Below are 16,488 nucleotides of genomic sequence, written 5' to 3' on the forward strand. Positions count from 1 at the left end.
CAACAAAAAAAAAGTTAATAAAAAAGAAGCAGCAAGAGAGGGAAACGAATGCGAAGGGTGCAATTGTAGGGCGGGCTCTCACTAAAAGCTTGAACTTTCCGTCATTGACGGTTATTAAGTGGCTGTGAGGGAGGATTTAGCAACTGTTAAATTTGCATTTACATAAACATAAAGCAGAAGAAACTTAGTGAGTGGGACAATCATCCACCTCCACAACACATCACTTTATGTATACTAGAAGTTCATGCGCCTTCGGCGCGCTCACATCTAGCTTAAAAAAAACCACCAACAAAAATAAAAGTTAATAAAAAAGAAGCAGCAAGAGAGGGAAACGAATGCGAAGGGTGCAATTGTAGGGCGGGCTCTCACTAAAAGCTTGAACTTTCCGTCATTGACGGTTATTAAGTGTCTGTGAGGGAGGATTAGCATGTTAAATTTGCATTCACATAAACATAAAGCAGAAAAACGTAGTGAGTGGGACAATCATCCACCTCCACAACACATCACTTTATGTATACTAGAAGTTCATGCGCCTTCGGCGCGCTCACATCTAGCTTAGAAAAACCACCAACAAAAATAAAAGTTAATAAAAAAGAAGCAGAAAAAGAGGGAAATATGACAGAACTGTACATCATCACCAAGAAGAAAGTACAGCAACCTGTGAAGAACAACGAGGAAAGGCCGATAACAACAGGAGATGAGCAACAGAAGAAAATATGGATGGAGTATTTTCAAGAACTTCTAAACCGGCCAGCACCACAGAACCCATCAGATATCGCAAGGGCTGACACAGACCTACCCATACATAGCCTGCAATGCACCATTTCTCACCAGTTGAGAAATGGAAAGGGCTCAGGACCAGACAACATTCCTGCGGAGGCACTGAAGTCAGACCTAGAAACTACGGGTCACCTTGGTTGCAACACGACGACTTGGACTACGCAGATGATTTGGCACTACTGTCGCACACCCAACAGCAGATGCAGGAGAAGACCAACAACGTGGCAGCCATTTCGGCACAACTGGGACTCAACATCCACAAAGGCAAGACCAAGATCCTCAAGACCAACACAGCCAACACCAACGCAATCATGCTGTAGGCGAGGCATTGGATGAAGTTGAAGCCTTTACCTACCTAGGTAGTGTGATCGACACGCAGGGTGGCACAGGCGCCAATGTTAGAGCTCGGATCCGAAAAGCCTGTGCACTGTGTGCAGCATTGGTGCAAAATACAAGCGGAAAAGGGGCCGCCCAAGAAACACCTGGCGCAGACACCAAGACCATGAAGATGAACTGGAACCAGCTGGAGAGAACAGAGACCTGGAGGCAGACACCAAGACTATGAAGATGACCTGGAACCAGCTGGAGAGAACAGCTCAAGAACCAGCTGGAGAGAACAGCTCAAGACTATGAAGATGACCTGGAACCAGCTGGAGAGAACAGCTCAAGACTATGAAGATGACCTGGAACCAGCTGGAGAGAACAGCTCAAGACCTATACCTGGAACCAGCTGGAGAGAACAGCTCAAGACCATGAAGATGACCTGGAACCAGCTGGAGAGAACAGCTCAAGACCATGAAGATGACCTGGAACCAGCTGGAGAGAACAGCTCAAGACCATGAAGATGACCTGGAACCAGCTGGAGAGAACAGCTCAAGACCATGAAGATGACCTGGAACCAGCTGGAGAGAACAGCTCAAGACCATGAAGATGACCTGGAACCAGCTGGAGAGAACAGCTCAAGACAGAGATACCTGGAGATCGCTTGTTGACGGACGGCCTGTGCCCCAGAAGGGGTAGTATGCGTAAGTAAAGTAAGTAGGCACGTGCACGCACACACGTGTATTGTATTCAGCACACACACACACACACACACACACACACACACACACACACACACACACACACACACACACACACACACACACACACACACACACACACACACACACACACACACACACACACACACACACACACACACACACACACCTATATCGGTTACCCATCATCTATGGTGCTTCCCTGTCATCTACTGTACATTCATACACCTTTTTTATTTGATTTTTACAAGGAAGGCCATCTCCTACTCTACTGTCTCAACCTAAAGTTATTTATCTCTTCTCTGTATTGAATGTACTTTGTTGTTACTACTGTCTCTTGAGAACGAGGCTGCAGGTCTCAGTGACATTGCCTGTATACGGTTTAAATAAAAATAAATAAATGTTTACAGTGCAATTTAGAATGATTGAGCAGATGGGCGTTAAAGTGTCTTGCTCAATGACACTTCCAGGACACATGTTTATTGGCATAGCTGGCAATGAAATATAACATGTGGCTGTCTGCTGTTCTTGCTTACTTTCTGGATTAAGAGCGTCTGCTGAATGCCTAAATTGTAAGTGCCGGAGAATGCACTTGCTCCTTCTGCAGGCTAGTGCAACCAATCACTTATCCCAGCCTTCACTATTATACGACTCTACAGCAGGGGTTCTCAACCCGTGGGTCGCGACCCCTCGGGGGGGTCGCCAAATTATTTTGGGGGGTCCCCAAAATATTTTCAAAAAAAAAGAAAAAAAGTTTAAAAAAAAAAAAAAAAAATCACGCTTTTTCAAAAATAGCAGACCTACAAGTTCATAGCGCGCCACTCGGTGGCGCGCTATGAGCTTGTAGATCTGCTATTTTTCAATAGCTAAATTATAACAATGCTTAAAACATCAAAAGGGGTTCCCGCCCAAAATGGTTTAAGGTTATTGTAGGGTCCCGAGACATTGCCAAAGCATTTCCGGGGGTCCCCGGCCAAAAACGTTGAGAACCCCTGCTCTACAGTACAGCAAATATGGTTGAAGGACCACTTCACCCATTGGAAGCCAAGGCATTGTTCTTGCTTGGAAAAAAGGGAAAAAACAACAACTTTTTAATCTTGTTTTAATTACTAAACCATCCTCTGAGACAACAACCAAGTAGACAGAAATGGTACCATCTTATAATGAGAAATAGTGAGGACCAATTATATGAAGAAATTTAAATTAATATGATATATCAAATGTCTGGATTACTAAGTACAATGCACTCTGCTATTCTCCTGAGCACTGTGCGTATAGTTCTTGAGTAAACTTTGTATTTGCAAAGAGAGGCAAAGTGAGCATTCTTCTGCCAAATAAAATGTATGAGAACTTAGAATGATGTTCCCTGTTAGTGGGACATTTTGAGAGAGCCTGTCACTGTCGATGCAAAAATATTTGAGGCTTAGTAGATTGGAAAGCAAAAGAAAAATACCGTATATAAAAAAGCATTTCCCCCACTGTTATTCTGCAGTAGGCCTAATGGATGGCATGTCATGAGCATTTTGTTAACCAAAAAACTTAATTAATAAAGTTTATCCATTAAAGGGGGTTAGGGGAGGGGGGTGAAGGGAGAGCCTATATCAATCATGCAATAACCTGGCCAATGGATGGGTACCGAAATATGAACACGTGATCAACATGTCACACAACAGAAGATGTTGGCTTGATGGCCCGGATATCGGAGGAGACCTGAGGCTTTCTTCACCCTCCCAATGACTGATTGTGGGGGTTAGCAGAGATGGAGTACTTGTAGAGAGGCTGGGGAATTGGGAATTGGCTTTACTAAATTGGGACTTGAAGGGGAGAAAATGTTTTTCTTTTGTCTTGAAGGGGCATGTTTTGCACAATAACATAGTCTTTTCATTATGTTTTCCCACGATCTCTGTGATTCATACAGTACGTTTGTTTACCTCAGTCACTGATACTAAAATTATTTTTATTTTTTCTATGAACCTGTGACTTGACACCCATACTGTTTTAAAACGAAAATGTCACACAACGCCATAACCCCAGCAACGTGATCAACACAACGCCATAACCCCAGCAACGTGATTTGCGCCACGAAAACGACAAAACAAGTGTTGTAACCTGCCCTTTTCGCTTCTTTCTAATTATTTGTTCGGCCCCAAAAAAATGATGTTTGTTGTCATGATTTGTCACGATCCGAGTTGGCTTTGTTCGAGGCTTAAAAGGTCTTTAAATAAATACAAATGTCTATGGGGGGGGGGGGGAAATGAATGGGGAATTATTTTGTGGGCCTGTCGTTGTCATGAAAGGGGGCAGGACTGCGACGCTCTATAGACGGCCATGGCTTCCACTAAAAGATAATGAGGCGTGTGACTGCAGATGTTGTTGATTTTAGATGGGTAGTGTGTCTATGACGCAGCCACGCAGGTGCAGTCACGGATGCGTCTCATACATGTCAAAATCACATAAAAAGAGCATTCTAATTTCTAGTTTAGAAGGACGTCTGTTTAGGAAAGACTAAGCAAAAACAGTGGGAAGGGGTAGGTAAAAGTAAAATACTTACGAAAGACAGTACAGTCATGACACAGAGTAGATAAGAGGGAGAAAAGAAAATTGTGGCCATTTCCGGTGTCTGTTTTGACTGCTATACAGGTGATCACATGCAGTTCCTCCTGACTGTGACTGCTATACAGGTGATCACATGCAGTTCCTCCTGACTGTGACTGCTATACAGGTGATCACATGCAGTTCCTCCTGACTGTGACTGCTATACAGGTGATCACATGCAGTTCCTCCTGACTGTGACTGCTATACAGGTGATCACATGCAGTTCCTCCTGACTGTGACTGCTATACAGGTGATCACATGCAGTTCCTCCTGACTGTGACTGCTATACAGGTGATCACATGCAGTTCCTCCTGACTGTGACTGCTATACAGGTGATCACATGCAGTTCCTCCTGACTGTGACTGCTATACAGGTGATCACATGCAGTTCCTCCTGACTGTGACTGCTATACAGGTGATCACATGCAGTTCCTCCTGACTGTGACTGCTATACAGGTGATCACATGCAGTTCCTCCTGACTGTGACTGCTATACAGGTGATCACATGCAGTTCCTCCTGACTGTGACTGCTATACAGGTGATCACATGCAGTTCCTCCTGACTGTGACTGCTATACAGGTGATCACATGCAGTTCCTCCTGACTGTGACTGCTATACAGGTGATCACATGCAGTTCCTCCTGACTGTGACTGCTATACAGGTGATCACATGCAGTTCCTCCTGACTGTGACTGCTATACAGGTGATCACATGCAGTTCCATGCAGTGGCGGAAAAAGTAGATTTCTTTACTATTGTTATCGATGGGGAATCCAAGCTAGAAACTGCAAGTGGAACCTGAATAAAAGATGTTCTACTTGAACTGAACAGAGCTGCCTTCTTTAAGTTCACCACCTATTTGTTTTCACTGTGATGCCTACAAAGTAATTGAATTGTACTGAAACCCTTTTCAGAGAGCACCTGTTTACAGTTTTCCATATTGAGCATTAGTGATGAGTCGGACCGTACACCTCTCCTATAGAGGAGAACATAGTTTAATTTATGTTTTATGAACATAGTTTCATTTATGTAAACGGTTTGGCCCCCCTGTATCTATCGGTACTCATGGACCCATACACCCCAGCCAGGGCCCTGAGGTCAGCTGATCAGCGGCTCCCGACTGTGCCCAATTCCAATTCCAGGTCCAGAGGCGACCGTGCTTTATCAGTGGCCGGCCCCAAACTCTGGAACTGTCTGCCCCTACATATCAAGTCTGCCCGGCGCTCCTTAGAGGCCTTTAAGTCTTTACTTAAACCCCATCTCTTCTCCCTGGCTTTCAATGATGTTTGACCTAATTAACTTGTGTAATATTTGTGTTGCTTTGATTTTGTTTTACTATATGCCGCTTGTGTTGATTGTATGTTTGCCTCATGATCGTGTACAGCACTTTGGTTGACCTTCTGGTCTTTGTAAATGTGCTCTAGAAATAAAGTTTGATTCGATTTGATTTTGATTTATGTAACATTTATATAACAGTCTCACATGAAAGAGCTACATTCTGCGGGGGACTTTTTTAACCGGCCCACGTGTGCTTCGTTCTTCGGCCAAAACCCAATGATAGAACCGCAGAATTTTCAATTAATTATTAACTGTTAAGTTTAATTAAAAAATGTCTCGACTCTTAACGGCTATGAATCGATTTTCAATTCATTGTTAACATCCCTACTATTAATAAAGAAGTGTCTATGGTAGAGTAAGGTACTAGATATACTGGATTCACACTGTCTATTGCCATACAATATTGACTTCAAATAATCACCTCAATTTGGCAGAGTTACAGTGAGTACCACAGACGAAAAACAAGTCCAAATTTCAGACTGACCCCTCCACGAAAAGGCCTCGTTGTCCTGACCCCTTATCTATCATTTATACATTATGGATCAATAGTGTGGACTTAGACTGTTATTCGTCTGTGGCATTCATCCTATAATGAAGAGAGAAGGGGAGTGAGGTCTGTCAGAGTGAGCTTACAGTATAGCTAGCCTACTACAAAGAAGGAATGTTTGGAACCATGTGTCAGTCAACTGGTTCAGATTCCAAACTCCACAGGGCTACTGATTTGATTTGTCTTAGGAATTCAGATAACACACAACACATGCACACGTTGTTTTTACTCCACCGGTACTCACATAACTCAAATAGACACAGAAACTGTTTGATTTTTCCAAACAAGAGACTATTAAAACTCGAAAACAAAGACACAATAAATACTTAGATTTCAAACTCAAGGAACAAAAATGGAAATGGTTTATTTTGCTACTTGCCACTAAATACAGTACATTATATTTGCCATTTCCCAAGCCACTAAATACAGTACATTATATTTGCCATTTCCCAATCCTATATTGAAATTGGCCAATGGGAGGGCGGACGGACCTCTGACGTCACTCCGACTCAGCCATAATTCGAGTGGAATAGTACGAGAGTGGCATACAGTGGACCCTATGGACACAACTAGATGACCTCGACTTTGCTGACGATCTGGCTCTCCTGTCACACAAACACCAACCAAATGCAGGACAAGACAACCAGGCTAGCAACTACATCCCTTGGGACTGGGTTGAGAATAAACAGGAAGAAGACCAACATAATAACAATCAACACCTCTACCAACAACACAGTCACAGTAGGAGGCGAACCCATTCAGGAAGTCAACTCCTTCACCTAGGCAGCATCATAGACAAGCAGGGTGGAACAGACAGTGATGTCATAGCAAGAGGAGGCAAAGCCAGGACAGCCTTCATCATTCTGAAAAACATCTGGTCCTCTAAGGACATAGCCATTAGCCACGGCAACTAAAGTGCGGCTCTTTAATTCAAATGTAAAATCCGTCCTTCTCTACGGTTCAGAGACGTGGAGAATGACGAAAAGAACATTACAGAAGATACAGACCTTTATAAACAACAGTCTGAAGAGTCTGAAGAGACAGGAAATCAGCTGGCGGGAGGCAGAAAGGATGGCCCAAAACCGTGTTGGATGGAGAAGAGTCGTAGATGGCCTATGCTCCTAAGTACTAAGTACGAGAGTGGCGACACGCTTTGATTTCGCCTCAAAGCAGGTGCCTACAGTATATGGGCTATAGTTCCGACCATTGGAACTATCCCATTGAGATAGAATGAGCACTTCCGCATTCCATTGTTACAATGGGAGTCAACGCTAGTGTCGCCACTCTCTCATAGTATTCCACTCGGGCCATAATCATATAAGGAGTTCCCAATGCAGCTACACCCAAATATGGAGTGTGTTGTCTAACCCAGAGGTTCCCAACCACAGTTTTCCCGACCGTCACCAGGATTTTCTAAACAGCGGTGAAAAGTTGCCTCAGTCTGGTCGAATGAAAATACAAGTGACATCACTGTCCAATCCTTGGTATCTTTGCCGTTCACGTGTGATCAGCGAGCAGCTGCAGCAGCGTAACAACAAGCTGTAGCCTATTTTGTCGCACTCGCGCTAATGATTGATGACGAAAGATTTTAGTCGACTAAATCTACAGTTGATTTAGTCAACTAAAATGTATTTTGGTGGGCCTTGATGCCGTCGTAATGGCTGTTTTTACACTTGCTGAAAATAGCCGATCTACAAGCTCACAATGAGCTTGTAGATCTGCTATTTTCAGCATGCAACCAAGTGTAAAATGACTTATACTGGATCTCTTGTCCACTAGTTTTACATTTTAGTCTAGTTTTTATTTGTTGACGAAATTGTCAATACATTTAGTCTTAGTTTTAGTCATCATAGCTTAGTTTTCATTAAGTTTCCATGTAGTTGTCGTCAGTGAAAAAAGGTAGTCGACGACCATTTTTCGTCTTAGTTTTAGTCGACGAAATCAACACTGTAACCTGTGTAAAGTAATGTGTCACTCTGCATGTTTAACTAAAGTTTTCCACATGTCCAAAGTCCTTTCTGAAAAAGACATATGCCTAACCTTTTTTTAATCATACTATCCTTGTTGATATAACTATATAATTTAGGTCAATGACATAACATTATGTTGTGATATAATAATATAGCAGCGGATAGGCTACTTAGGCCAGTCCCCCCTATATGACTCAGACGTGACTCGGCCCGAACCTCTAGTTTTGAAAAAGCTCTGTTTTTGTGGCGGGAAACATAATATTATACATTAAGATGATAATTGTGAATGTGTATTGGATTTTCTGTAGACTAAAAGTGTTGAAAAGCCTCCTTGTGAGTCTTATTAACCACCTTAAGACCTGTCACATTGTGACGCACTGCAACACATTGTGAGCTTGTAGATCGGCTAACAACGAAGTATAGTGTTTAAGTGGTTAACCTACTCAGAATATGGTCTGATGTTTAGTATCTTCAGTTATTTGGGACAGGGGTGCTACTATACATTTCAATCAACTGACTTATGGGATACTTAATTTTTAATTTTTAATATTTCGCTCAACATTATTATTTTTTTGTATATATCCTCTCTTCATAATGTAAATAATATCCCAAGCGGCACACTTTACTACTTATTTCGATGGAAATAAGCGAATTAGCACAACACCCCATAGCCCCATTCAATTCCCATTCAATTCATTGAGGGCTTATGGTAGGGGAAATAGCCAATAAGGAGTTTTGGCACAAAAAAACACCTGGACCTCTTTGGTGGGGACGTAACGACTACAAAGAAAGGTAAGAAAGCCTTCTAGCATGGAATTCTCCTTTAACATGCCACAAACATGCAACTATTTAGGTAGGATGTGCAGTAGTGTATAAAAGCACAATGGTGTAAAAGTGCATTCAATCCAACTATACATTGCAGCGCCGTTATCGTGTGCAGAGAAAGTGTTTCTGTACAACGTCATTAATTTCTTTCCAGCAGACGCAGACCCTTTGAAGGCCATGAGTGAGTGCCAAACACAGACAGTAACATCTAAGATAAGAACAACGACTGGAACATTTAACACCTGCATGGGGAAAGTGATAGAAATTCTGTTTTGTATACGTCTCTTTACCAAGCTTATGTTCTGGTATTTCAATAGGCCGCTTTCTATTACTCACCTTTTTCCAGTAAAAGCAATATTCAAACATATATTACTGCTTTATACAGTAAAAGGTGCCAACTGGAACTGAAGCCATGGCATAGAACATCACAGATGTTCTATAAAGAACATTAAACCATGTATCGTCATTGACTGAAAATAGTTTAAATTGGCAGATATTTATACAAGCTCACAACACATCAAGCGTGGCAAGCTTGTAGATCCACTATTTTCATCATGTTTGCATGCCCAGAATAGGGACACTATGGGTTATAGAGGTTATAAGGTGCCTCAAAGAACCATACAAAAAAATCTTTCTGGCTCCTCAAAGAACTTTTACAAAAGAATGTAATAAACTTTAGTAGGTGATATGGTTCTTCGTGGAACCATATTGTCTTTTAAAGAGCCATTATCTTTCTATGTACTGTAGCTCATACAGATAACTGTATGTCATAGCCTGGTTGTCTCAAAGATTCACTGAGAATGCCCCTTGAAAACTCCCAGCAGGGTCATGAAGCCAAAACTGGAAACCATTAATCTGGTTTGTTTGCAACCTTGAACTTTTAATACAAGAAAGGGGTTTAAAGTCTCAGCCTTGACAATGTCTCTTCCTAGAAGCCTTGCTTTTCCCTCACCCAACACATTCTCTCCAATCTGCATGTCAGAGAAAAAGTGGATAATGATATAATATAGACTTGGATCAAAAACCTTTATGGTTGAAAAAGTTCTCTTTTTGGTTTCTCAACAAGAGAAAGTGTAATTTCAGTAATCGTCCTGTGGCACAGCTATATGAGGTAATGGCTACGCCGTCCTCACAAATAGGAGGATTCTACAAACACATCAACTATACTGTATACTGGACAATGTAACTGAACAAGGGATTAGGTAATAGGTACACGTTCAGAATAAACAGAACCAGAGGCTGATGTATCAAAAGTGTCACGTTTATTCAACAGGTATAAAAAGGAAGTTAGATTAAAATACAAAGGTTCAAGGTTCAAGGTATTTATTAATGTCCCAGAAGGGCAATTGTGTTTACAGCAACAGCAACGGGTAATATTATAATCAAGATCCTAAAATGAGATTAAACCCAAGGGACAAATTGGGGGCAAAGGCTTCAGGTCCAACTACAGGGGGCTCTAGACCTAATCCTTCACAGCAAATTAGAAAATCAAAAGCAAACGAAGTAAATATGTAACCACAGCAAAACAAAATCCAAACCATGCAATATTAATTAACGTTAATTCAATATTAATTAATGGCCCACACTGTCCCACACGGTGACTGGCAGGCACCCTAGCGACATCGCCTGCCAGTCACACTGTGGGACAGGGTATGTTGCTGCACCAGCGACTCCGACAGGTTGGTCAGGATAGCAACAGCCGAATAGCATGTTCCTCTGCATGCGTTACGTCCTCCCCTTGGAACTCTTCACTCTCAGTTGGAAAAAAAGTAAAGTGGCCGTGATGTCATGTGTATTGGAGTAGACATGTGGTCGTCTACTGTACTAGTCAGTACTGTAGGAGTCAGCAGTATCAAATAATGACAGGGAGGAAAAGAAACAAAATATAAAATAGTATCCTTAATGTTTACTTGAGGGAAGAAAAAAAATTCTCCCAAACAGACTCCAGCCTATGGCTGTGTTATTTCAAATACAATGTGGTTTTGGCACCCAAGGGCACATGTGTCAAATGCAAGGCCTGTGGCTAGCTGCAATTTGCAACTCTAGATCTTTTTTTATAATGGGATTAATCTAGAGTTGCAATACCCTCCATTGACTCCCCACTCATCCAATTTGCTTTTGCGATCTGCTTGTATTAAACAACATTAAACTCACCAACATTGCAGCTCTAGGCCAAGCTTGAATTATCCTCTTTCAATCTGCCAAGTTTTTGTTTCATAAAAATCCACCGTAGATGTCTCATGAGCTACTTTCTGTCAAGAAAGTCTCTCTTCAGGGGGGTTGGAAGCACTCCTTTTTACTAATGGGTCGCGCTGCTGCCTCCTGCATGATGTGCAAATGTGAAACAGGTGGTGGTACGCACGGCCATTCAGTGACTTCGAACTAATCTAGAGTTCGAACTAATCCACCGTAGATATCTCATGAGCTACTTTCTGTCAAGAAATTATCTCTTCAGGGGGGTTGGAAGCACTCCTTTTTATTAACGGGTCGCGCTGCTGCCTCCTGCATTATGTGCAAATGTGAAACAGGTGGTGGTACGCATGGCCGTTCAGTGACTTCGAACTAATCTAGAGTTGCAAATTGCGGCTAGCCTGTGGCCTGAATCCAGTGCCCCCGCGGTGCCCCAGACGGTGCAACACAGAGTGCACTGTTGATTGAAGTATAGAGAGACTACTCCTGGCATACTTACTCTCAAGACAACTGACTATAGGTCATTGACCTTTAGTATTACAAGCAAGCTGAATAGTTCAGAATGGTAACAAAAGGAATGCTGATGTTAGAACTTTATGACAAACAGACTGGATGAGGCTTTGTAAGACGGTCCTGGACAAAGACCCAGGACAGCACACAGCCAGGGAGGCATGCATGAGGTTGTCTCAAGGCAACTAGATAAAAGTGCCCCTCTGGGGCACAGGTCTCCACCAGGGCAGGTCAGGTTGTGGCCTCCTGGTGGCGCTATAATAGCCCAATGTGAAAAGGGGGCCATTTCTTCTTACGCCTTGGATGATTTGAGACATTTTGTTCCAAAAATGTATTTTGTAAAAATCCACCTGTTGGTGGCGCTATAACAGGCCAATGTGAAAAGTAGGGATGCACCGAAAGGGAAATTCTTGGCCAAAACCGAATACCGAATATAGGAAACTGTTGGCCGAAAACCGAATATCATATATCTTTTTTCCTACCATTGCTGTCATGGCCGTACCTTAAAGCTACCTGAACAGAAATGGTTATGGCAAAACTTAACTTAAATAATAATCACTATTATGGGTCCATAAAACATTTATTCAGCTCTTTTGAATGCATTAATTGCATACACTATTCGGTGATATATTTTCTGCATATTCAGGCCGAAACCGAATAGGCCGAAAATGCATTTTAGCCATTTTCTGCCGAATATTTCCTGCGGCCAAATATTCGGTGCATCACTAGTGAAAAGGGTGGGATATATTCCTCAGCCTAGTAGGAAAGTCTGTGAAAGATTTCACGTAAATTGCACGCTGCGTTCATGATTTGAGGCTTTTTGTTCAAAACGGGCCAATCCTGCAAACTTTGAAAGCCAATGTTAGCCAATTAGAGTGGAATATGAAATATCGGACTGAACACATGAGTATAGAGATACTGTGTAGCGATTTGCGGGATATTTTTTTTTTATCCAAAAATGTGTTTTACAAAAGTCGGCCTCCTGGTGGCGCTATAACAGGCCGTTATTAAGGGACCAAGAAGTCACAAAGTGACTTTGGTCACTTATTGTTTCTGTGTTTTTTTAAGGGACCAAGAAGTCACGCAATGACTTTGGTCACTTATTGTTTTTGTGGGGGTTTTTTCTTCTCCTTCTTCTTCTCCTCCTTCCGCCAAAAATAGCTGTTCTGGCTGAAACGTGCAGTCGGTTTTCGTGAAACGCGGGAATCTGGTAGAGGGCCATGCCAAACGGTGACTATGCGAAGCCCATGACAATTGGCCAAAGGGTGGCGCTATAGCACTAAATTGAAAATGCACCGTTGAACCGTTTGACCGTTGGCAATGACACTTTGATACACATATGTCTCCTCAACAAAAACAAAAAATCGTAGTAATTTTATTTAAGTGAAGTTTTTATGAGCCAATGAAAATTGCTGGTTTGTGAAGATTCTTCTTCTGCCTCTAATTTAATTGTGGCAAGTTGAACATTTCATGGTCATCAAAGAGACTGATTTCCCAAGCTGATTGTCTCTGTGTCAGCGCCCTGAATATGAAACAAACTGAAGGGATGCTAAGGCGCCCAAAATATGATGTTGTGAAAACCATTCAAAACACAGCAGTTGTGGGAGGGTGAAATGCAACTTTGCTCAATTCCAATTCTAGACTTGTCAGTTTAGTATCATGCCAAATATGTATATGTATACACTCATAAATTAAATAATTTACTAGGACATTTGTTTATCTTGAGGCTCAAAATGTCATGTTAGAGGTTTTTGGAGATCCATTAACAGTTGATTATGAGAGTATGCCAGAAAGATGCAATCGCGTGTTAAGAGTGTGTGGAGAAATGCTACAGGTTTGCCTTCAGGCAGCCCATGTGCTGTGTTCAGAAGTACCAAATTGTGTGAATGAATATTCTCTGTGATTTCAGGTTGTGACCTGAAGTAATGGTAAATGACAGCTGAATATGGGTCCTGGGAAGTTTCTGTTAAAAAAGCTCAATTAAACGATTTTGTAAAGAAAGAAATGGATGCTGTCAGTTTGCCACATGTCGCTACCCACAGCAAGTGCTCTATTGGTAAAGAACCTCATGCAGCTAGAAAAAAAAGAAACTGGACACTGACTGAGGGCCACCCTGAAGAATGGGAATCTCCAATACTTTGCCCTATGAAAAACTGGCCTCAGGGGTGCCCCAGTGACTCTCTGAGTAATAGCACCTACCATATATTACAGTAAATAAGACTACAGTCATTCTCACAGCTGAACCTGATTTAAACTGATTCTGACCTGAGGCGCACTTGCAGCTTTTCCTGTATCTCTGTTATACGACAGAGGCATAGAAACTAGAAAGAAAGAAAGAAAGAAGAAAGAAAGAAAGAAATTAAGAAATGAAGAAAGAAAGAAAGAAAGACGAAAACTGGTCTCATCATTGTTATTATTGAGGTGAAGTGAGGACTGGAGAGTGATTATTCTGACTGAAATGGACATGATACAGGTCGGTAAAAGATAAACATTAACATGGCCTTGCTATATCTGCAGACATCCTTGGATAATCGTTCATGGTCGTGTTCACGTTTGAAGATACATGTTTTTTAGATAGATTGTGAGACATTGAATTGTGACAGAAACAGCAGAGCTAATGGGTGAACATGGTATGACGTTTTACTTTAATGGGAGAATAAGTCTTTGACAAAATCCGAAACCTTCTCACTAAGAGTATCTGTCATGCTAGATCTGACTTGAGACATACAGGTACTGCTGCTTCTGCCACCATTCAATAAGCTTTCCTTACAGATTCACTATTTATTGTATCATTTATTGTCTCCACCAGGCCGAAGGCATGGGGAGAGAGTATGTTTTGCACTCCGTCCGTGTGTCCGTCCGTCCTTCCGTCCTTCCGTCCGTCCTTCCGTCATCAGCTAATCTCCGGTACCGTTGGCCCGATCCATGCCAAATTGTGCACACATACTCTCTGGATGCCAACGACGAACCTCTGCCCCAAATATTCCTCAACGGCCTGTTATAGCGCCACCATGAGGCCGATTTAGGCAAAACACATTTCTGTAGATAACTCGTACACATTTTATCCATACATCACACAATTCGGTATACACTATCTCCATAGTCATGTGATCAACACGGATCTGCACAATTTCCCATCTTTTATCCTGATTGGCTAAGATTGGCTTCCAGAGCTCACATGATTGGTCCGTTTCGAACAAAATGCCACAAATCACAAACACAGTGTCCAATTTCCATGAAATTATACACACACATTTCCACTAGGCCGAGGACAACATGCCACTATTTTCCCCTAAATCAGCCTCACGGTGGCGCTAAAACAGGCCAATTCCTGTTTTTACCTATAACTGCATCGATCTGTATACAATTTATGTATGCGCACTCCCTAGAGGCTATGGAAAAACATTTTCTCTGCATCCCTCCACATCTGCCAGTTATAGCGCCACCATGAGGCCGATTTCTGCAAAACTGTTAGTCGCACAGATTTCATCCAAATCTCACGCAAATCGGTACACATGATCTCTGTAGTCATGTGATCAAGACGAGCCTATTGGATTTCTCAGATTCTACACTGATTAGCTAAGATTGCCTTCCAAAGTTTTCAGGAGTAGCCCGTTTTGTACAAAATGCTGCACATGTCCTGCTCATCCAGAATTCTATCCTCAGAGATGCTATGAGTGATCTGGCTCTGCATTTCCTCAACAAAATGAAGAAAATTGTTGCAAGAAACAAAAAAACAAAAAAAACATGTTTATATTACTCCTAAACATTTTGCCAAACATCACACACACTCCTATCCTCCTGGTGGAGACCTGTGCCCAGAAGGGCACTTTTTCTAGTTTCAGATTGTTATTCTTTTGGTGCTGTTTCAGTTATTTATTTATTGTGTTTGCTTTATTTAGCTATATAGGAGAGTGTAGATGTAGGGAGACAGAAAAACCAATAGGGCAGAGAGAGGAGAGACATGTGGAAGGCATTATAGGAGTCGGATTCTAACCCTCTGGTGTGTTTGTGCCAGGTCTGGTGCAGATGGAAGCAGCATGTGCAGCTCACCAGTCCGGATGTTACGGTTGTGACCATCCACCATTGGTCCACGGTCCACCCACCCTCTTAGGTCATTTCAATATAGGAAATATGCTTTAAATTAGGAGTTTTCAACTGATTTTGACCCAGGGACCACCATCCTGACTAAGTGCAACCTGGGGACCACCACTATAAGGCACAGCATTTTTGTTGGATAGTGGATACAGCCACCTTTGAATGCATCAACTTTTAACTATTTAAGTATTTTTCCCTGGACCAAACGGGACACCCCAAGTCCTCTCTTCACACTTGTGTGAAGTGAGGGGAACCCACTGTATTTGTATCGACCACATGGCGTTTTACGTCATCAATCAAACATAAAGTCCATAGACTTGACTGGGAAACGATATACATCATAAGTGCTCTAGTCTAAACAAACATTCCATTCCATAGACTTGGCTCTTTCTAAAGTGTTTGGCTCTTTTTTAAACATCCTCATAGTCCATAGACTTGGCTGGCAAACGATTTATGTCATGAGTGCTCTAAACAAGCACACAGCCAACTCAAGGTACGGCCACGGAGCCGACGCAGCTCCTCCAAGGAAAACAAACAAATTAACGGAGCTGAACGTGAATCCCCCCCACCGCCCACCCCTTTTTTTCCCTCACTG

General features: G+C 42.2%; 1 long non-coding RNA gene across 3 annotated transcripts in view; it reads right to left on the bottom strand.

Annotated features, from left to right (window-relative positions):
• The window catches only part of LOC306928210, a 58,690-nt gene that overhangs the window by 39,880 nt on the left and 2,322 nt on the right, over window positions 1-16,488 (bottom strand). Inside the window, exon 3 of one of the 3 annotated variants that reach the window (XR_013790654.1) lies at window positions 10,523-10,929. The exons of the other annotated variants lie outside the window; for them this stretch is intronic. This is a non-coding gene — a long non-coding RNA (uncharacterized lncRNA). Of the gene's footprint in view, window positions 1-10,522; window positions 10,930-16,488 lie in introns of those variants that run through there. 3 annotated transcript variants of the gene reach the window in all.

This window comes from Electrona antarctica, assembly GCF_951216825.1.
Source record: "Electrona antarctica genome assembly, chromosome: 8".
Classification (NCBI taxonomy): domain Eukaryota; kingdom Metazoa; phylum Chordata; class Actinopteri; order Myctophiformes; family Myctophidae; genus Electrona; species Electrona antarctica.